The following is a 23,832-nucleotide window of genomic DNA, read 5'->3' on the forward strand; positions in this document are numbered from 1 at the left end:
TTTTCTTTAGATTTACTGTTAGAGCCCAATTTTGGCAGTATTTGTCGAGTAGGTCTAGTTGTTGCTGTAATCCCTGTTCTGTGGGAGACAGCAGAACCAGGTCGTCCGCATAGAACAGGGACTTCACTTCTCCATCCAGGAGACGGAGACCTGGTGACTCGCTTTGCTCCAGCATGTCTGCTAATTCATTTATGTATATGTTGAACAGGGTCGGGCTCAAATTGCAGCCCTGCCGGACGCCTCTTCTCTGGGTGAAGAAATCGGTGCGTTTGTCTCCAATTTTGACCCCGCATTTGTTTTTCAGATACATTGATTTAATAAGGTCATAGACTTTGCCCCCTATTCCACACTGAAGAAGTTTATAATAGAGCCCTTCGTGCCATATAGAGTCAAAGGCTTTCTTGAAGTCGATGAAACAGGCGAATATTTTCCCATTTTTTGTTTGGTGTTTATGTTTTTCAATGAGGGTGTGAAGGGTATAGATATGGTCGGCGGTGCGGTGTTTTGGAAGAAAGCCTATTTGGTTTTTTCTGAGGATATTATGTTTGTTAAGAAAATCAAGTAATCTACTATTTAGAATACTGCAGAATAACTTCCCTAGACAACTGTTGACACAGATGCCGCGGTAGTTATTTGGGTCTGATTTGTTTCCACTTTTATATATGGGGGAGATTAGTCCTTGGCACCAGATATCGGGAAAACAGCCTGAGCGTAATATGATGTTGAATAGTTTGAGTATCGCACCCTGCATCTCCATATTGCTGAACTTTAGCATTTCATTTTTGATGTTGTCTGGGCCACAGGCTTTCTTTAGGTGGAGAGATTTTGTTTTTGTGGCCAGTTCTTTCCATGTGATTGGGGAGTCTAGAGGGTTTTGGTTGTCTTTAATTGTTGCTTCTAATGTGTGGAGTTTTTCTGTGACCTGATGTTGACTTGGGTTTGTTTTGTTTTTTGGGATGTCTTTGTAGAGGTTTTCAAAATGTGTTCTCCAGATGTCGCCATCTTGGATTGGTAATGCTTGCAATTGTGTTGTACTCAGGTTATTCCACATTTCCCAGAATTGTTTTGGATTGGTGGAGTTTTCAATTTCTTCGAGTATTTTGTGGGTATAGTTTTGTGTTTTGTTCCTAATGGTGTGTTTATATCTTTTGAGGGTTTCATTGTATCTAGTACGTAGGTCCGGATTGTTTGGTTGCCGATGCTTTTGGTTTGATATTTTTCTCAGGTCTTTTCTGGCATTTTTGCATTCGTGGTCAAACCATTTCTTATTTTTATTTTGTCTTTTGTGATGCTTCCTCTTCTGTTTCACGAGGTCGGCTTTTACAGCTGCCTCATGGAAGATCATATTTATATCCTCTATGGCCGTGTTTACACCATCTCTGGTGATCTCATATAGATTTTCTTTAAATTTTGAAATTTTACTTGTGAGATCAGGTGAATTTAGTGCTGTGATGAATTTATCTCCACTGTCTGGGGCCCATCTGTATGTCTGGTTTATTTTATGTAGCTTACTGTGTTCCTTTTTTGTGTCTGTAGTTTGGGCAGAAAGTTTAAGGTACACATTTATTTGGTTATGGTCTGAGAGGGGGGATTGCTGCCTGACAGTGAATGCGTTGATACCGCAGGGGTCCAGGTCAGTGATTGTATAGTCCACCACACTAGACCCAAGAGTTGAGGAGTATGTGAGTCTCCCTAGGGAGTCCCCTCTGAACCTACCATTAACTATGTACAGGCCTAAGGCTCGGCAGAGTTGCACTACCTCCCTACCGCTTTTATTTATTTCACGATCAAGGTTGTTCCGATTTGCGATGGCTGGTGTGACATCTAAAGGGGTCTGGCCAAACACATGGTTGTTTCCCTGTGGGTCTATGAAGTCAGGTTCACAACCGGTCCTTGCATTTAGGTCCCCACATATTATCACCTTTCCTTGGGCCTGGAAATGGCTGATTTCCATGTGGAGAGTATCAAATAACTCCTCTTCGAAATATGGCGAATCTATTGGAGGTATGTAGATCGCACATAAGTAAACATCTTTTTTTACTATTCCTATATTTTTATCTAGTTTTAGCCATACGTGTGATTTCCCCTGTTTTACCGGTGAGATGTGTTTGTCCAGTTCTCCCTTATACCACACCAATATTCCCCCGGAGGTTCTGCCCTTGCGTGTTTTAGTGTTCTTTACTGAGGGCACAATGATTTCATGGTACATTGGAGGACAGTGGGTCGGCATGTCCTTTTGGCACCATGTTTCTGTTAACACAATTATATCAATGTCTTTTATAGCTTTTAGGAATTCAGGGTCTGTACTCTTCATCCCAAAAGTTGAGGAGCGGAGGCCCTGGATATTCCAGCAGCTTATGTGGAAAGAACGCATTTATATAGTTCAATAAAACGAAATAAAATGGACCTATTTTGTGGGATGAGTGTGGAAACACTATTTTCTATAATGCTAAGTGATGATTTAGTATAAATTTCATGAGGCATGCACATATATCTATCTAATAATAGTAATAATACTGATAAGATAACAATAATGATAATGATAAATAACAATATTAATAATTTCTCCGGCTTTCTATCAGGCTGTTCAGCATCGTCATGATCTTTCTCAGTTCTTGGTCTACAGTCTGTGGTCTAGAGGGGGGTCTTGGGTCAGGTATAAAAGCACGGTTCTGTTGTCGGTTTTGTAAAGGGGGGTGGGGGACATTGGTGGTCCTGTTTGGGCTCCCAATGGTAGGGGGGGTGGGAGGGCTGCGTCTTTTGGCAGTGTTTATGAGGTTTCTTGCGAAGACCCACATCCGCTGTTTGAGTAGATGTATTTCGTCATAGAGGTCCCTTGTGTTGATGTTTGGATGATGGGCCAGGGAGACGTTGGGGAGGACAGAACATCTCGTGTCGATCTCCCTGTTGGTGTTGTGGATTATATAGGCTGGGGTGTCCTTTCTGGGCAGTAGTGTGGAGATCTCTCTTTCCTCGCTCTCTCTCTCTTTCCTCGCTCTCTCTCTTTCCTCGCTCTCTCTCTCTTTCCTCGCTCTCTCTCTCTTTCCTCGCTCTCTCTTTCCTCGCTCTCTCTCTCTTTCCTCGCTCTCTTTCCTCGCTCTCTCTCTCCTCGCTCTCTCTCCTTCCTCGCGCTCTCTCTCTCTTTCCTCGCTCTCTCTCTCTTTCCTCGCTCTCTCTCTCTTTCCTCGCTCTCTCTCTCTCTTTCCTCGCTCTCGCTCTCTCTCTCTCTCTCTCTCTCTCTCTTTCCTCGCTCTCTCTCTCTTTCCTCGCTCTCTCTCTCTTTCCTCGCTCTCCCTCTTTCCTCGCTCTCTCTTTCCTCGCTCTCTCTCTTTCCTCGCTCTCTCTCTCTCTTTCCTCGCTCTCTCTCTCTCTTTCCTCGCTCTCTCTCTCTTTCCTCGCTCTCTCTCTCTCTCTTTCCTCCCTCTCTCTCTTTCCTCGCTCTCTCTCTCTTTCCTCGCTCTCTCTCTCTTTCCTCGCTCTCTCTCTCTTTCCTCGCTCTCTCTCTTTCCTCGCTCTCTCTCTCTTTCCTCGCTCTCTCTCTCTTTCCTCGCTCTCTCTCTCTTTCCTCGCTCTCTCTCTCTCTTTCCTCGCTCTCTCTTTCCTCGCTCTCTCTTTCCTCGCTCTCTCTCTCTCTTTCCTCGCTCTCTCTCTCTTTCCTCGCTCTCTCTCTCTCCCCGCTCTCTCTCTCTCTCTCTCTCTCTCCTCGCTCTCTCTCTCTCTCTCTCTCTTTTTCCTCGCGCTCTCTCTCTTTCCTCGTGCTCTCTCTCTCTCTTTCCTCTCTCTCTCTCTCTTTTCTCGCTCTCTCTCTCTCTCTCTCCTCGCTCTCTCTTTCCTCGCTCTCTCTTTCCTCGCTCTCTCTTTCCTCGCTCTCTCTTTCCTCGCTCGCTCTCTCTTTCCTCGCTCTCTCTTTCCTCGCTCTCTCTCTTTCCTCGCTCTCTCTTTCCTCGCTCTCTCTCTCTTTCCGCTCTCTCTCCTCGCCCTCTCTCTCTCTCTCCTCGCCCTCTCTCTTTTCTCTCCCTTTCTTCCCTCTCTCTTTCTTCCCTCTCGCTCTTTCCTCGCCCGCCCTCTCTCTCTCTCTTTCCTCGCCCGCCCTCTCTCCCCCTCTCCCCCTCTCTCTCTCTCAATTCAATTCAATTCAATTCAAATGCTTTATTGGCATGAAAGTTTACAGAGAACCATATTGCCAAAACTTACATAGCAAAAAGGTACAGTTTTCCAACATTCTGTAGGTGTCAATCGATTTGACATTTGTTGGGTACATACAATATTACTTTTAAACAATATTAATTTTAAACAGTCTTTGTACTTCATTTGGTACGTTCAATATTAATTTTAAACAGTCTTAATTTTAAACAGTCCTCAGGTTGTGACATGTTGTTACATATTTGGCCCCAAGGTATGGTCTGTCTCCTTCTCCTAGGACTAATCTCAATTTTGACAGGTCATCCAATTCCTTGAAATCTGGGGTTGTTTGGCTTAGCTTGTTGAATAATATGTTTCTTGATGTGTTGAATTTTTCGCATTTTAGGAGGAAATGCATCTCTGTTTCAACCTCGCCGGCCAGACATTGATCGCATATTCTATTCTCTCTAGGCTGCCAGGATTTCTTGTATCTGCCTTTTTCAATTTCCAGTTGGTGGTCGCTTAGTCTGTACCTGGTGAGGGTCTGTCTCTGTTTTGTGTCTCTGATGGTCGTGAGGTAGTCTGCCAGTTTATATTCTCTTTTTAGGGCCCGGTAACATTCTAATCTGCTTTGGCTTTCGGTTATTTTGTTCCAATGTTCCAGGTAGGTTTCTTTGCATTTTTTAATGATTTGGTTCACTCGGATTGGTGTTTGGACGGCTGTGTTGGTCTGGGGCTGGTCAGGGGCCGGCTGAGTACTTAGTTTCAGTAGCAGCTGACTCAGGGGACTCTTTTCTGGGTTTAGCTCTTGGGTCTGAAAGGCTTTGAAATGAAGGGTGTCTGGGGAGCTAGATTTGAGGTGATTTAGGAAGTTTAGTGCTCGTTTTTGGATGTTTATTATCAGTGGGTATCTGCCTAGTTCGGCTCTGCATGCATTTGTTGGCGTTTTTCTTTGGGTGCGAAGGATGCTTCGGCAGAATTCTGCATGTAGGGCTTCTATTGTGTGTTTTTCCCATTTAGTGTAGCTTTGGGGATTTAGCGGGCCCCATACTTCACTACCGTACAGTGCAATGGGCAGGATTATGCTGTCAAATATTTTGAGCCAGATTTTGATTGGGATTTGGATGTTGTAGAATTTTCTTTTTATTGCATATAGGGCTCTTCGTGCTTTTTCTTTTAGTGCATTCACTGCTATGCTGAAGCTCCCTGATGCTGTAATAGTTAGACCAAGGTAGGTGTAGCTCATAGTGTGTCCTATAGTGGTATCACTGAGGGTAAACTGGTATTTGTTTTCCTGACATCTGGGCCTTTTTTGAAAAATCATGATGTTGGTTTTCTTTAGATTTACTGTTAGAGCCCAATTTTGGCAGTATTTGTCGAGTAGGTCTAGTTGTTGCTGTAATCCCTGTTCTGTGGGAGACAGCAGAACCAGGTCGTCCGCATAGAACAGGGATTTCACTTCTCCATCAAGGAGACGGAGACCTGGTGACTCGCTTTGCTCCAGCATGTCTGCTAATTCATTTATGTATATGTTGAACAGGGTCGGGCTCAAATTGCAGCCCTGCCGGACGCCTCTTCTCTGGGTGAAGAAATCGGTGCGTTTGTCTCCAATTTTGACCCCGCATTTGTTTTTCAGATACATTGATTTAATAAGGTCATAGACTTTGCCCCCTATTCCACACTGAAGAAGTTTATAATAGAGCCCTTCGTGCCATATAGAGTCAAAGGCTTTCTTGAAGTCGATGAAACAGGCGAATATTTTCCCATTTTTTGTTTGGTGTATATGTTTTTCAATGAGGGTGTGAAGGGTATAGATATGGTCGGCGGTGCGGTGTTTTGGAAGAAAGCCTATTTGGTTTTTTCTGAGGATATTATGTTTGTTAAGAAAATCAAGTAATCTACTATTTAGAATACTGCAGAATAACTTCCCTAGACAACTGTTGACACAGATGCCGCGGTAGTTATTTGGGTCTGATTTGTTTCCGCTTTTATATATGGGGGAGATTAGTCCTTGGCACCAGATATCGGGAAAACAGCCTGAACGTAATATGATGTTGAATAATTTGAGTACCGCACCCTGCATCTCCATATTGCTGAACTTGAGCATTTCATTTTTGATGTTGTCTGGGCCACAGGCTTTCTTTAGGTGGAGAGATTTTGTTTTTGTGGCCAGTTCTTTCCATGTGATTGGGGAGTCTAGAGGGTTTTGGTTGTCTTTAATTGTTGCTTCTAATGTGTGGAGTTTTTCTGTGACCTGATGTTGACTTGGGTTTGTTTCGTTTATTGGGATGTCTTTGTAGAGGTTTTCAAAATGTGTTCTCCAGATGTCGCCATCTTGGATTGGTAATGCTTGCAATTGTGTTGTACTCAGGTTATTCCACATTTCCCAGAATTGTTTTGGATTGGTGGAGTTTTCAATTTCTTCGAGTATTTTGTGGGTATAGTTTTGTGTTTTGTTCCTAATGGTGTGTTTATATCTTTTGAGGGTTTCATTGTATCTAGTACGTAGGTCCGGATTGTTTGGTTGCCGATGCTTTTGGTTTGATATTTTTCTCAGGTCTTTTCTGGCATTTTTGCATTCGTGGTCAAACCATTTCTTATTTTTATTTTGTCTTTTGTGACTCTTCCTCTTCTGTTTCACGAGGTCGGCTTTTACAGCTGCCTCATGGAAGATCATATTTATATCCTCTATGGCCATGTTTACACCATCTCTGGTGATCTCATATAGATTTTCTTTAAATTTTGAAATTTTACTTGTGAGATCAGGTGAATTTAGTGCTGTGATGAATTTATCTCCACTGTCTGGGGCCCATCTGTATGTCTGGTTTATTTTATGTAGCTTAATGGGTTCCTTTTTTGTGTCTGTAGTTTGGGCAGAAAGTTTAAGGTACACATTTATTTGGTTATGGTCTGAGAGGGGGGATTGCTGCCTGACAGTGAATGCGTTGATATCGCAGGGGTCCAGGTCAGTGATTGTATAATCCACCACACTAGACCCAAGAGTTGAGGAATATGTGAGTCTCCCTAAGGAGTCCCCTCTGAACCTACCGTTAACTATGTACAGGCCTAAGGCTCGGCAGAGTTGCACTACCTCCCTACCGCTTTTATTTATTTCACAATCGAGGTTGTTTCGGTTTGCGATGGCTGGTGTGACATATAGAGGGGTCTGGCCAAACACATGGTTGTTGCCCTGTGGGTCTATGAAGTCAGGTTCACATCCTGTCCTTGCATTTAGGTCCCCACATAGTAGCACCTTTCCTTGGGCCTGGAAATGGCTGATTTCCATGTGGAGAGTGTCAAATATCTCCTCTTCAAAATATGGCGATTCTATTGGAGGTATGTAGATCGCACATAAGTAAACATCGTTTTTTGCTATTCCTATATTTTTATCTAATTTTAGCCATACGTGTGATTTTCCCTGTTTTATCGGTGAGATGTGTTTGTTCAGTTCTCCTTTATACCACACCAGGATTCCCCCGGAGATTCTGCCCTTGCGTGTCTTAGTGTTCTTTACTGAGGGCACAATGATTTCATGGTACATTGGAGGACAGTGGGTCGGCATGTCCTTTTGGCACCATGTTTCTGTTAACACAATTATATCAATGTCTTTTATAGCTTTTAGGAATTCAGGGTCTGTACTCTTCATCCCAAAAGTTGAGGAGCGGAGGCCCTGGATATTCCAGCAGCTTATGTGGAAAGAACGCATTTATATAGTTCAATAAAACGAAATAAAATGGACCTATTTTGTGGGATGCGTGTGGAAACACTATTTTCTATAATGCTAAATGATGATTTAGTATAAATTTCATGAGGCATGCACATATATCTATCTAATAATAGTAATAATACTGATAAGATAACAATAATGATAATGATAAATAACAATATTAATAATTTCTCCGGCTTTCTATCAGGCTGTTCAGCATCGTCATGATCTTTCTCAGTTCTTGGTCTACAGTCTGTGGTCTAGAGGGGGGTCTTGGGTCAGGTATAAAAGCACGGTTCTGTTGTTGGTTTTGTAAAGGGGGGTGGGGGACATTGGTGGTCCTGTTTGGGTTACGGCTCCCAATGGTAGAGGGGGTGGGAGGGCTGCGTCTTTTGGCAGTGTTTATGAGGTTTCTTGCGAAGACCCACATCCGCTGTTTGAGTAGATGTATTTCGTCATAGAGGTCCCTTGTGTTGATGAGGTCTCTCTCTCTCTCTCTCTTCCATTTTGTAGCAGCCGTAGAAACGTATAGAAAATCACTTGCAGATGTATAGCATTTTGAAAGTTGAGAAGAAAATATTTGGGATTTGTAAGACCGAATTGCTCTTTATACAGTACTGTACTGTTCTGTCCACTTTATTTTCTACCTTGATGTTTTATTTCCTATCCTTCATGGCTATGCTGATCTTGCTGGCCATTGTTATCAACTGTACTGAGTGAAGAGAGGAATGTCCATAAAGAGGTTACATACCCATATCTGTTTCATTGGGCAGGCTTGCTACTTTTGAAGGACGTTCGAGCCCCTAAATATGATCATGCTGGTTTCTTCCCCATAAGTTTGTTTGAATTCATAGAGTTGACTGTATATATCCCTGAGCTTATTCTGCCTCGAGGTTCTCTTCTTTCTTTGAATTCTGTGCTGCTGACCTGACAATATCTACAGCCAATATTGAGACTGCCAACTATATTACTGTGGATGCAGTGTCAGGGTTAGAATAAAGGTGGGGACCTCTGAACCACCCTACAAAACCAGGATCAGGTATTTTGACAAAGTTGCTATCCCATATTTGATTTATTGGGTTTTATATACATTGCAGGAAATTCCTTTGGTCTGTTCTATCATGATTCTTGGTTACCAGTTTGTTGCTGGTTTACACCAATGGAGTTGCAGACAAGAGCACCGTTGCTTTATCGAATCATAGAATGGTACAGCACACAAGGAGGCCATTCGGCCCATTGTGCCTGTGCCAGCTCTTTAGTAGAGCTATCCAATTAATTCCTGTTCTTTTCCCATAGCCCTGTAAATGTTTTCCCTTCAAGTATTTATCCAATTCTCTTTTGAAAGTTACTATTGAATCTGCTTCCACCACCCTTTCAGGCAGTGCATTCCAGATCGCAACAATTCTCTGTATAAAAAATAAAGTTTCCCTCATGTCGCCTCTGGTTCTTTTGCCAATCACCTTATGTGGCCCTTTAGAGTGAACTGACTCCACCAAATGCCATAGGCTGCATTGAAGATTTTTCATAGTGTTTTGAAGGTGACCTTTTTCAAATGTTACACCTCTCAAGGAAAGAGCCCAGTGGTTGCACTTCTAAAGTAAAAACAGCATATTTTTGCAAGTGGCATCACAGCTTAATTGGTTCAGGCTTTCTAGTGCCTCCTCCTGGTGGAACTCCAACTGTTACAGAAGCAAATCTGTGTTCTAGATTCTCGGGTGAGCAGGATGAGGCGATATTGAAACTACGTGAAAGTGCCAGTAAAATTTAAGGCTCAACGGTTCTAAAAAATATCTGGCCCTTAAAAGGGGAGTTATTCATTCCTCTCAAACTGTCAGGATGCCTTTTACTGTTAAAAGAATTCACATGTTCTTATGTGGGGAGCAGGAAATCTTTTAAACTGGTAATAGAAAAACCTTTTTACTAGTAGCTAGCATCTGCCGAGCAGCAATGGTACTTTGCTAACCCAATTTTCCTTTTTGTAGTAATTGGGGTCACTTGCCGAAGTTTGTGGACCATTGGTTTGCAACAGGTGCTTGAGAAATGAAGTGATGGATTACCTGATGCATTCTGAGTAGAGGTGCAGGTATGTTTTATTGGGGAGCTCAGCTCTAAAAGTTGTACAACAGCCATATTATGTTGGTTCCCTTAGACCAGAATATATGAGGATTCGTGTCACCGAATGACCTGGGATGTATAATGTATAAGGAGTGAAAATATTCTTTGAATGAAAATGAGATTTTGCCTGTTTTTCTCTGTAATTAAAGTCTTTTTCTTAGCAAGTCATTATGGAAGAAACAGACTTTCTCATGTTTTATGTTACAAGGAGAATTTCATTGCTTAAATCGATCATGGATAGTCTTCAAAAGAAAAAGTCAAAATGATCAAACTGTAGTTCAAAATAGTATGTTAGGGAGGCTGGATGTCATAGAGCTCCGATGTGTATTTTCATTATGGTGTCCAGCTGTAACACACGGGTAATTTTGATTTTGTGCAATGGTGTAAGATGGGTGATTGTGAATCAGCAATCTGTTTCACATCTCCCAGTTCTTATTTCCATTGAAATGTGTGTAAAATGGGCTGCCGATTTGTTGTCACCCATTTTACACTTTCGCAAAGTCAAAATTACCCCAAAGGTATCTGAGGTTCGGTGTAAAAAAATTACCATAAGAGACTCCCTTCCTCCACTCACTGTCAGTATTCACAGAATGCTCTTCCAGTTGTCTTCCGGATTTGAACCCGGGTCCCTGGCGCTGTGAGGCAACAGTGCTAACCACTATGCCACCGTGCTGCCTAGTTGTCTTCCTCCACTCACCCTCAGTATTCACAGAATGCTATTCGAGTTGTCTTCCTCCACTCACCCTCAGTATTCACAGAATGCCATTCTAGTTGTCTTCCTCCACTCACTCTCAGTATTCAGAGAATGCTATTCTAGTTGTCTTCTTCCACTCACTCTCGGTATTCACAGAATGCTATTCTAGTTGTCTTCCTCCACTCACTCACCCTCAGTATTCAGAGAATGCTATTCTAGTTGTCTTCCTCCACTCGCCCTCAGTATTCACAGAATGCTATTCTAGTTGTCTTCCTCCACTCACTCTCGGTATTCACAGAATGCTATTCTAGATGTCTTCCTCCACTCACTCTCAGTATTCAGAGAATGCTATTCTAGTTGTCTTCCTCCACTCACCCTCAGTATTCACAGAATGCTATTCTAGTTGTCTTCCTCCACCCACTCACTCAATATTCACAGAATGCTATTCTAGTTGTCTTCCTCCACTCACTCTCAGTATTCACAGAATGCTATTCTAGATGTCTTCCTCCACTCACTCTCAGTATTCACAGAATGCGATTCTAGTCGTCTTCCTCCACTCACCCTCAGTATTCAGAGAATGCTATTCTAGTTGTCTTCCTGCACCCACTCACCCTCAGTATTCACAGAATGCTATTCTAGTTGTCTTCCTCCACACTCTCAGTATTCACAGAATGCTATTCTAGTTGTTTTCCTCCACACACTCACTCTCAGTATTCACAAAATGCTATTCTAGTTGTCTTTCTCCACTCACTCTCAGTGTTCACAGAATGCTATTCTAGTTGTCTTCCTCCACTCACCCTCAGTATTCACCGAATGCTATTCTAGTTGTCTTCCTCCACTCATTCACCCTCCGTATTCACAGAATGCAATTCTAGTTGTCTTCCTCCACTCACTCTCAGTATTCACAGAATGCTATTCTAGTTGTCTTCCTCCACTCACTCACTCTCAGTATTCACAGAATGCTATTCTAGTTGTCTTCCTCCACTCACCCTGAGTATTCACAGAATGCTATTCTAGTTGTCTTCCTCCACTCACTCTCAGTATTCACAGAATGCTATTCTAGTTGTCTTCCTCCACCCACCTACTCTCAGTATTCACAGCATGCTATTCTAGTTGTCTTACTGCACCCACTCTCAGTATTCACAGAATGCTATTCTAGTTGTCTTCCTCCACTCACTCTCGGTATTTGCAGAATGCTATTCTGGTTGTCTTCCTCCACCCACTCTCAGTATTCACAGAATGCTATTCTAGTTGTCTTCCTCCACCCACTCTCAGTATTCATAGAATGCTATTCTGGTTGTCTTCCTCCACCCACCCTCAGTATTCACAGAATGCTATTCTGGTTGTCTTCCTCCACCCACTCTCAGTATTCACACAATGCTATTCTAGTTGTCTTCCTCCACCCACTCTCAGTATTCACAGAATGCTATTCTAGTTGTCTTCCTCCACTCACCCTCAGTATTCACAGAATCCTATTCTAGTTGTCTTCCTCCACTCACTCTCAGTATTCACACAATGCTATTCTAGTTGTCTTCCTCCACTCACTCACTCTCAGTATTCACAGAATGCTATTCTAGTTGTCTTCCTCCACTCACCCTCAGTATTCACAGAATTCTATTCTAGTTGTCTTCCTCCACCCACGCTCAGTATTCACAGAATGCTATTCTAGTTGTCTTCCTCCACCCACCCACTCTCAGTATTCACAGCATGCTATTCTAGTTGTCTTACTGCACCCACTCTCAGTATTCGCAGAATGCTATTCTGGTTGTCTTCCTCCACCCACTCTCAGTATTCACAGAATGCTATTCTAGTTGTCTTCCTCCACTCACCCTCAGTATTCACAGAATGCTATTCTAGTTGTCTTCCTGCACTTACCCTCAGTATTCACAGAATGCTATTCTAGTTGTCTTCCTCCACTCACCCACTCTCAGTATTCACAGAATGCTATTCTAGTTGTCTTCCTCCACCCACTCTTAGTATTCATAGAATGCTATTCTGGTTGTCTTCCTCCACCCACCCTCAGTATTCACAGAATGCTATTCTAGTTGTCTTCCTCCACCCACCCTCAGTATTCACAGAATGCTATTCTAGCTGTCTTCCTCCACCTACTCTCAGTATTCACAGAATGCTATTCTAGTTGTCTTCCTCCACCCACTCTCAGTATTCACAGAATGCTATTCTAGTTGTCTTCCTCCACCTACTCTCAGTACTCACACAATGCTATTCTAGTTGTCTTCCTCCACTCACTCACCCTCAGTATTCACAGAATCCTATTCTAGTTGTCTTCCTCCACTCATTCACCCTCAGTATTCACAGAATCCTATTCTAGTTGTCTTCCTCCACTCACCCTCAGTATTCACAGAATGCTATTCTAGTTGTCTTCCTCCACTCACCCTCAGTATTCACAGAATGCTATTCTAGTTGCCTTCCTCCACTCACCCTCAGTATTCACAGAATGCTATTCTAGTTGTCTTCTTCCACTCACCTTCAGTATTCACAGAATGCTATTCGAGTTGTCTTCCTCCACTCACTCTGATTATTCACAGAATGCTATTCTGGTTGTCTTCCTCCACTCACTCACTCTCAGTATTCACAGAATGCTATTCTAGTTGTCTTCCTCCACTCACTCTCAGTATTCACAGAATGCTATTCTCGTTGTCTTCCTCCACTCACCCTCAGTATTCACAGAATGCTATTCTAGTTGTCTTCCTCCACCCACTCACTCTCAGTATTCACAGAATGCTATTCTAGTTGTCTTCCTCCACCCACTCATTCTCAGTATTCACAGAATGCTATTCTAGTTGACTTCCTCCACTCACTCTCGGTATTCACAGAATGCTATTCTAGTTGTGTTCCTTCACCCACTCACCCTCAGTATTCACAGAATGCCATTCTAGTTGTCTTCCTCCACTCACCCTCAGTATTCACAGAATGCTATTCTAGTTGTCTTCCTCCACTCACCCTCAGCATTCACAGAATGCTATTCTAGTTGTCTTCCTCCACCCACTCACTCTCATTATTCACAGAATGCTATTCTAGTTGTCTTCCTCTGCTCACTCTCAGTATTCACAGATTGCTATTCTAGTTGTCTTCCTCCACCCACTCACCCTCAGTATTCACAGAATGCTATTCTAGTTGTCTTCCTCCACTCACCCTCAGTATTCACAGAATGCTATTCTAGTTGTCTTCCTCCACTCACCCTCAATATTCACAGAATGCTATTCTAGTTGTCTTCCTCCACTCACTCTCAGTATTCACAGAATGCTATTCTGGTTGTCTTCCTCCACCCACTCACCCTCAGTATTCACAATGCTATTCGAGTTGTCTTCCTCCACTCACTCTCAGTATTCACAGAATGCTATTCTAGTTGTCTTCCTCCACCCACGCTCGGTATTCACAGAATGCAATTCTAGTTGTCTTCCTCCACTCACCCTCAGTATTCACAGAATGCTATTCTAGTTGTCTTCCTCCACCCACTCACCCTCAGTATTCACAGAATGCTATTCTGGTTGTCTTCCTGCACTTACCCTCAGTATTCACAGAATGCTATTCTAGTTGTCTTGCTCCACTCACCCACTCTCAGTATTCACAGAATGCTATTCTAGTTGTCTTCCTCCACCCACTCTCAGTATTCATAGAATGCAATTCTGGTTGTCTTCCTCCACTCACCCTCAGTATTCACAGAATCCTGTTCTAGTTGTCTTCCTCCACTCACTCTCAGTATTCACACAGTGCTATTCCAGTTGTCTTCCTCCACTCACTCACTCTCAGTATTCACAGAATGCTTTTCTAGTTGTCTTCCTCCACTCACTCACCCTCAGTATTCACAGAATGCTATTCTAGTTGTCTTCCTCCACTCACCCTCAGTATTCACAGAATGCTATTCTAGTTGTCTTCCTCCACTCACTCTCAGTATTCACAGAATGCTATTCTAGTTGTCGTCTTCCACTCACTCTCAGTATTCACAGAATGCTATTCTAGTTGACTTCCTCCACTCACTCTCGGTATTCACAGATTGCTATTCTAGTTGTCTTCCTCCACCCACTCATTCTCAGTATTCACAGAATGCTATTCTAGTTCTCTTCCTCCACCCACTCACCCTCAGTATTCACAGAATGCTATTCTAGTTGTCTTCCTCCACTCACTCTCCGTATTCACAGAATGCTATTCTAGTTGTCTTCCATCACTCACCCTCAGTATTCACAGAATGCTATTCTATTTGCCTTCCTCCACCCACTCACCCTCAGTAATCACAGAATGCTATTCTAGTTGTCTTCCTCCACCCACTCTCAGTATTCACAGAATGCTATTCCAGTTGTCTTCCTCCACCCACTCACGCTCAGTATTCACAGAATGCTATTCTAGTTGTCTTCCTCCACTCACACTCAGTATTCACAGAATGCTATTCTAGTTCTCTTCCTCCACCCACTCTCAGTATTCACAGAATGCTATTCTAGTTGTCTTCCTCCACCCACTCACCCTCAGTATTCACAGAATGCTATTCTAGTTGTCTTCCTCCAGCCACTCACTCTCAGTATTCACAGAATGCTATTCTAGTTGTCTTCCTCCACCCACTCCCCATCAGTATTCACAGAATGCTATTTTAGTTGTCTTCCTCCACTCACTCTTGGTATTCGCAGAATGCTATTCTTGTTGTCTTCCTCCACCCACTCACTCTCAGTATTCACAGAATGCTATTCTAGTTGTCTTCCTCCACCCACTCTCAGTATTCACAGAATGCTTTTCTAGTTGTCTTCCTCCACTCACTCTCAGTATTCACAATGCTATTCTAGTTGTCTTCCTCCACCCACTCATTCTCAGTATTCACAGAATCCTATTCTAGTTGACTTCCTCCACTCACTCTCGGTATTCACAGAATGCTATTCTAGTTGTCTTCCTCCACCCACTCATTCTCAGTATTCACAGAATGCTATTCTAGTTCTCTTCCTCCACCCACTCACCCTCAGTAATCACAGAATGCTATTCTAGTTGTCTTCCTCCACCCATTCTCAGTATTCACAGAATGCTATTCTAGTTGTCTTCCTCCACTCACTCTCAGTATTCACAGAATGCTATTCTAGTTGTCTTCCTCCACCCACCTACTCTCAGTATTCACAGAATGCTGTTCTAGTTGTCTTCCTCCACTCACCCTCAGTATTCACAGAATGCTTTTCTAGTTGTCTTCCTCCACCCACTCTCAGTATTCACAGAATGCTATTCTAGTTGTCTTCCTCCACCCACTCACGCTCAGTATTCACAGAATGCTATTCTAGTTGTCTTCCTCCACCCACTCTCAGTATTCACAGAATGCTATTCTAGGTGTATTCCTCCACCCACTCACCCTCAGTATTCACAGAATGCTATTCTAGTTGTCTTCCTCCACTCACACGCAGTATTCACAGAATGCTATTCTCGTTGTCGTCCTCCACCCACCCACTCTCATTATTCACAGAATGCAATTCTAGTTGTCTTCCTCCACTCACCCTCAGTATTCGCAGAATGCTATTCTAGTTGTCTTCCTCCACCCACTCACTCTCAGTATTCACAGAATGCTATTCTAGTTGTCTTCCTCCACCCACTCACTCTCAGTATTCACAGAATGCTATTCTAGTTGAATCCTCCACCCACTCTCATTATTCACAGAATGCTATTCTAGTTGTCTTCCTCCACTCACTCACCTTCAGTATTCACAGAATGCAATTCTCGTTGTCTTCCTCCACCCACTCTCAGTACTTACAGAATGCTATTGCAGTTGTCTTCCTCCATTCACTCACTCTCAGTATTCACAGAATGCTATTCTAGTGGTCTTCCTCCACTCACTCTCAGTATTCACAGAATGCTATTCTAGTGGTCTTCCTCCACCCACTCACCCTCAGTATTCACAGAATGCTATTCTAGTTGTCTTCCTCCACCCAATCACCCTCAGTATTCACAGAATGCTATTCTCGTTGTCTTCCTCCACTCACTCTCAGTATTCACAGAATGCTATTCTAGTTGTCTTCCTCCACCCACTCACTCTCAGTATTTACAGAATGCTATTCTAGTTGTCTTCCTCCACTCACGCTCAGTATTCGCAGAATGGTATTTTAGTTGTCTTCCTCCACCCACCCTCAGTATTCACAGAATGCTATTCTGTTTGTCTTCCTCCACACACTCTCAGTATTCACACAATGCTATTCTAGTTGTTTTCCTCCACCTACTCTCAGTGTTCACAGAATGCTATTCTAGTTGTCTTCCTTCACTCACTCTCAGTATTCACACGATGCTATTCTAGTTGTCTTCCTCCACTCACTCACCCTCAGTATTCACAGAATCCTATTCTAGTTGTCTTCCTTCACTCACTCTCAGTATTCACACAATGCTATTCTAGTTGTCTTCCTCCACTCACTCAGTATTCACAGAATGCAATTCTAGTTGCCTTCCTCCATTCACTCACTCAGTATTCACAGAATGCTATTCTAGTGGTCTTCCTCCACCCACTCACCCTCAGTATTCACAGAATGCTATTCTAGTTGTCTTCTTCCACTCACTCAGTATTCACAGAATGCTATTCTAGTTGTCTTCCTCCACTCTCTCTCAGTATTCACAGAATGCTATTCTCGTTGTCTTCCTCCACTCACTCTCAGTATTCACAGAATGCTATTCTAGTTGTCTTCCTCCACTCACGCTCAGTATTCGCAGAATGGTATTTTAGTTGTCTTCCTCCACCCACTCTCAGTATTCACATCTTGCAATTCTAGTTGTCTTCCTCCACCCACTCTCAGTATTCACAGAATGCTATTCTAGTTGTCTTCCTCCATTCAGTCACTCTCCGTATTCACAGAATGCTATTCTAGTGGTCTTCCTCCACCCACTCACCCTCAGTATTCACAGAATGCTATTCTAGTTGTCTTCCTCCACTCTCTCTCAGTATTCACAGAATGCTATTCTCGTTGTCTTCCTCCACTCACTCTCAGTATTCACAGAATGCTATTCTAGTTGTCTTCCTCCACTCACTCTCAGTATTCACAGAATGCCATTCTAGTTGTCTTCTTCTTCTCACACTCAGTATTCACAGAATGCTATTCTAGTTGGCTTCCTCCTCCCACTCACCCGCAGCATTCACAGAATGCTATTCTAGTTGTCTTCCTCCACCCACTCACCCTCAGTATTCACAGAATGCTATTCGAGTTGTCTTCCTCCACTCACTCACCCTCAGTATTCACAGAATGCTATTCTAGTTGTCTACCTCCACTCACACTCAATATTCACAGAATGCTATTCTAGTTGTCTTCCTCCACCCACTCTCGGTACTCACAGAATGCTATTCTAGTTGTCTTCCTCCACTCACTCTCAGTATTCACAGAATGCTATTCTAGTTGTCTTCCTCCACTCACCCTCAGTATTCACAGAATGCTATTCTAGTTGTCTTCCTCCACTCACCCTCAGTATTCACAGAATGCTATTCTAGTTGTCTTCCTCCACCCACGCTCGGTATTCACAGAATGCTATTCTAGTTGTCTTCCTCCACTCACCCTCAGTATTCACAGAATGCTATTCTAGTTGTCTTCCTCCACCCAGTCACCCTCAGTATTCACAGAATGCTATTCTAGTTGTCTTCCTGCACTTACCCTCAGTATTCACAGAATGCGATTCTAGTTGTCTTCCTCCACTCACCCACTCTCAGTATTCACAGAATGCTATTCTAGTTGTCTTCCTCCACCCACTCTCAGTATTCATAGAATGCTATTCTGGTTGTCTTCCTCCACCCACCCTCAGTATTCACAGAATGCTATTCTGTTTGTCTTCCTTCACTCACTCTCAGTATTCACACGATGCCATTCTAGTTGTCTTCCTCCACTCACTCACCCTCAGTATTCACAGAATGCTATTCTAGTTGTCTTCCTCCACTCACTCACCCTCAGTATTCACAGAATCCTATTCTAGTTGTCTTCCTCCACTCACCCTCTGTATTCACAGAATGCTATTCTAGTTGTCTTCCTCCACTCACCCTCAGTATTCACAGAATGCTATTCTAGTTGTCTTCCTCCACTCACCCTCAGTATTCACAGAATGCTATTCTAGTTGTCTTCCTCCACTCACTCTCATTATTCACAGAATGCTATTCTGGTTGTCTTTCTCCACTCACTCACTCTCAGTATTCACAGAATGCTATTCTAGTTGTCTTCCTCCACTCACCCCCAGTATTCACAGAATGCGATTCTAGTTGTCTTCCTTCACTCACTCTCAGTACTCACAGAATGCTATTCTGGTTGTCTTCCCCCACCCACTCACCCTCAGTATTCACAGAATGCTATCCTAGTTGTCGTCTTCCACTCACTCTCAGTATTCACAGAATGCTATTCTCGTTGTCTTCCTCTGCTCACTCTCAGTATTCACAGATTGCTATTCTAGTTGTCTTCCTCCACCCACTCATTCTCAGTACTCACAGAATGCTATTCTAGTTCTCTTCCTCCACCCACTCACCCTCCGTATTCACAGAATGCTATTCTAGTTGTCTTCCTCCACCCACTCATTCTCAGTATTCACAGAATGCTATTCTAGTTGTCTTCCTCCACTCACTCACTCTCAGTATTCACAGAATGCTATTCTAGTTGTCTTCCTCCACTCACCCTCAGTATTCACAGAATGCTATTCTAGTTGTCTTCCTCCACTCACCCTCAGTATTCACAGAATGCTATTCTGGTTGTCTTCCTCCACCCACTCACCCTCAGTATTCACAGAATGCTATTCTAGTTGTCGTCTTCCATTCACTCTCAGTATTCACAGAATGCTATTCTAGTTGTCTTCCTCTGCTCACTCTCAGTATTCACAGATTGCTATTCTAGTTGTCTTCCTCCACCCACTCACCCTCAGTATTCACAGAATGCTATTCTAGTTGTCTTCCTCCACTCACTCTCCGTATTCACAGAATGCTATCCTCGTTGTCTTCCATCACTCACCCTCAGTATTCACAGAATGCTATTCTAGTTGTCTTCCTCCACCCACTCACCCTCAGTAATCACAGAATGCTATTCTAGTTGTCTTCCTCCACTCATGCTCAGTATTCACAGAATGCTACTCTAGTTGTCTTCCTCCACCCACTCTCAGTATTCACAGAATGCTATTCTAGTTGTCTTCCTCCACCCACTCACGCTCAGTATTCACAGAATGCTATTCTAGTTGTCTTCCTCCACTCACACTCAGTATTCACAGAATGCTATTCTAGTGGTCTTCCTCCACCCACTCTCAGTATTCACAGAATGCTATTCTAGTTGTCTTCCTCCACTCACTCTCAGTATTCACAGAATTCTATTCTAGTTGTCTTCCTCCACTCCCTCTCAGTATTCACAGAATGCTATTCTACTTGACTTCCTCCACTCTCTCTCGGTATTCACAGAATGCTATTCTAGTTGTCTTCCTCCACCCACTTGCTCTCAGTATTCACAGAATGCTATTCTAGTTGTCTTCCTCCACCCACTTGCTCTCAGTATTCACGGAATGCTTTTCTAGTTGTCTTCCTCCACTCACTCTCAGTCTTCACAGAATGCTATTCTAGTTGTCTTCCTCCACCCACTCACCCTCAGTATTCACAGAATGCTATTCTCGTTGTCGTCCTCCACCCACCCACTCTCAGTATTCACAGAATGCAATTCTAGTTGTCTTCCTCCACCCACTCTCAGTATTCACAGAATGCTATTCTAGTTGTCTTCCTCCACTCAGTCTCAGTATTCACAGAATGCTATTCTGGTTGTCTTCCCCCACCCACTCACCCTCAGTATTCACAGAATGCTATTCTAGTTGTCGTCTTCCACTCACTCTCAGTATTCACAGAATGCTATTCTAGTTGTCTTCCTCCACCCACTCACCATCAGTATTCACAGAATGCTATTCTAGTTGTCTTCCTCCACCCACTCTCAGTATTCACAGAATGCTATTCTAGTTGTCTTCCTCCACCCACTCATTCTCAGTATTCACAGAATGCTATTCTAGTTGACTTCCTCCACTCACTCTCGGTATTCACAGAATGCTATTCTAGTTGTGTTCCTTCACCCACTCACCCTCAGTATTCACAGAATGCTATTCTAGTTGTCTTCCTCCACCCACTCATTCTCAGTATTCACAGAATGCTATTCTAGTTGTCTTCCTCTGCTCACTCTCAGTATTCACAGAATGCTATTCTAGTTGTCTTCTTCTGCTCACTCTCCATATTCACAGAATGCTATTCTAGTTGTCTTCCATCACTCACCCTCAGTATTCACAGAATGCTATTCTAGTTGTCTTCCTCCACCCACTCACCCTCAGTAATCACAGAATGCTATTCTAGTTGTCTTCCTCTGCTCACTCTCAGTATTCACAGATTGCTATTCTAGTTGTCTTCCTCCACCCACTCACCCTCAGTATTCACAGAATGCTATTCTAGTTGTCTTCCTCCACTCACTCTCCGTATTCACAGAATGCTATTCCAGTTGTCTTCCATCACTCACCCTCAGTATTCACAGAATGCTATTCTGGTTGTCTTCCTCCACTCACTCACCCTCAGTATTCACAGAATCCTATTCTAGTTGTCTTCCTCCACCCACTCACCCTCAGTATTCACAGAATGCTACTCTAGTTGTCTTCCTCCACTCACCCTCAGTATTCACAGAATGCTATTCTAGTTGTCTTCCTCCACACACTCACTCTCAGTATTCACAGAATGCTATTCTAGTTGAATTCCTCCACCCACTCTCAGTATTCACAGAATGCTATTCTAGTTGTCTTCCTCCACCCACTCACGCTCAGTATTCACAGAATGCTATTCTAGTTGTCTTCCTCCACTCACACTCAGTATTCACAGAATGCTATTCTAGTTGTCTTCCTCCACCCACTCTCAGTATTCACAGAATGCTATTCTAGTTGTCTTCCTCCACTCACTCTCAGTATTCACAGAATGCTATTCTAGTTGTCTTCCTCCACCCACTCGCTCTCAGTATTCACAGAATGCTATTCTAGTTGTCTTCCTCCACTCACTCACTCTCAGTATTCACAGAATGCTATTCTAGTTGTCTTCCTCCACTCACCCTCAGTATTCACAGATTGCTATTCTAGTTGTCTTCCTCCACTCACTCACCCTCAGTATTCACAGAATGCTATTCTAGTTGTCTTCCTCCACTCACTCTCAGTATTCACAGAATGCTATTCTGGTTGTCTTCCTCCACCCACTCACCCTCAGTATTCACAGAATGCTATTCTAGTTGTCTTCCTCCACTCACTCTCAGTATTCACAGAATGCTATTCTAGTTGTCTTCCTCCACTCACCCTCAGTATTCACAGAATGCTATTCTACTTGTCTTCCTCCACTCACCCTCAGCATTCACAATGCTATTCGAGTTGTCTTCCTCCACTCACTCTCAGTATTCACAGAATGCTATTCTAGTTGTCTTCCTCCACTCACTCTCAGTATTCACAGAATGCTATTCTAGTTGTCTTCCTCCACCCACGCTCGGTATTCACAGAATGCTATTCTAGTTGTCTTCCTCCACTCACCCTCAGTATTCACAGAATGCTATTCTCGTTGTCTTCCTCCACCCACTCACCCTCAGTATTCACAGAATGCTATTCTAGTTGTCTTCCTGCACTTAACCTCAGTATTCACAGAATGCTATTCTAGTTGTCTTCCTCCACTCACCCACTCTCAGTATTCACAGAATGCTATTCTGGTTGTCTTCCTCCACCCACCCTCAGTATTCACAGAATGCTATTCTGGTTGTCTTCCTCCACTCACCCTCAGTATTCACAGAATGCTATTCTAGTTGTTTTCCTCCACTCACTCACCCTCAGTATTCACAGAATCCTATTCTAGTTGTCTTCCTCCACTCACTCTCAGTATTCACACAATGCTATTCTAGTTGTCTTCCTCCACTCACTCACTCTCAGTATTCACAGAATGCTATTCTAGTTGTCTTCCTCCAGTCACTCACCCTCAGTATTCACAGAATCCTATTCTAGTTGTCTTCCTCCACTCACCCTCAGTATTCACAGAATGCTATTCTAGTTGTCTTCCTCCACTCACCCTCAGTATTCACAGAATGCTATTCTAGTTGTCTTCCTCCACTCACCCTCTATTCACAGAATGCTATTCTAGTTGTCTTCCTCCACCCACCTACTCTCAGTATTCACAGAATGCTGTTCTAGTTGTCTTCCTCCACTCACCCTCAGTATTCACAGAATGCTTTTCTAGTTGTCTTCCTCCACCCACTCTCAGTATTCACAGAATGCTATTCCAGTTGTCTTCCTCCACCCACTCACGCTCAGTATTCACAGAATGCTATTCTAGTTGTCTTCCTCCACCCACTCTCAGTATTCACAGAATGCTATTCTAGGTGTATTCCTCCACCCACTCACCCTCAGTATTCACAGAATGCTATTCTAGTTGTCTTCCTCCACTCACACGCAGTATTCACAGAATGCTATTCTCGTTGTCGTCCTCCACCCACCCACTCTCATTATTCACAGAATGCAATTCTAGTTGTCTTCCTCCACTCACCCTCAGTATTCGCAGAATGCTATTCTAGTTGTCTTCCTCCACCCACTCACTCTCAGTATTCACAGAATGCTATTCTAGTTGTCTTCCTCCACCCACTCACTCTCAGTATTCACAGAATGCTATTCTAGTTGAATCCTCCACCCACTCTCATTATTCACAGAATGCTATTCTAGTTGTCTTCCTCCACTCACTCACCTTCAGTATTCACAGAATGCAATTCTCGTTGTCTTCCTCCACCCACTCTCAGTACTTACAGAATGCTATTGTAGTTGTCTTCCTCCATTCACTCACTCTCAGTATTCACAGAATGCTATTCTAGTGGTCTTCCTCCACTCACTCTCAGTATTCACAGAATGCTATTCTAGTGGTCTTCCTCCACCCACTCACCCTCAGTATTCACAGAATGCTATTCTAGTTGTCTTCCTCCACCCAATCACCCTCAGTATTCACAGAATGCTATTCTCGTTGTCTTCCTCCACTCACTCTCAGTATTCACAGAATGCTATTCTAGTTGTCTTCCTCCACCCACTCACTCTCAGTATTTACAGAATGCTATTCTAGTTGTCTTCCTCCACTCACGCTCAGTATTCGCAGAATGGTATTTTAGTTGTCTTCCTCCACCCACCCTCAGTATTCACAGAATGCTATTCTGTTTGTCTTCCTCCACACACTCTCAGTATTCACACA

At 43.2% G+C, this 23,832-nt stretch overlaps 1 protein-coding gene across 9 annotated transcripts in view; it reads left to right on the forward strand.

Moving 5' to 3' along the window:
- Positions 1-23,832, forward strand: part of atg10 (ATG10 autophagy related 10 homolog (S. cerevisiae)) — a 437,210-nt gene that overhangs the window by 79,869 nt on the left and 333,509 nt on the right. For 6 of the 9 annotated variants that reach the window (XM_085989510.1, XM_085989498.1, XM_085989505.1 and 3 more), the window contains exon 2: positions 9,811-9,911. The exons of the other annotated variants lie outside the window; for them this stretch is intronic. The gene's annotated coding sequence lies outside the window, so the exon portion shown is untranslated. The remainder of the gene's footprint in view (positions 1-9,810; positions 9,912-23,832) is intronic. 9 annotated transcript variants of the gene reach the window in all.

Source organism: Somniosus microcephalus, chromosome 1 (genome assembly GCF_052327205.1).
Source record: "Somniosus microcephalus isolate GS21.2 chromosome 1, FLI_Smic_1.0, whole genome shotgun sequence".
Lineage (NCBI taxonomy): Eukaryota > Metazoa > Chordata > Chondrichthyes > Squaliformes > Somniosidae > Somniosus > Somniosus microcephalus.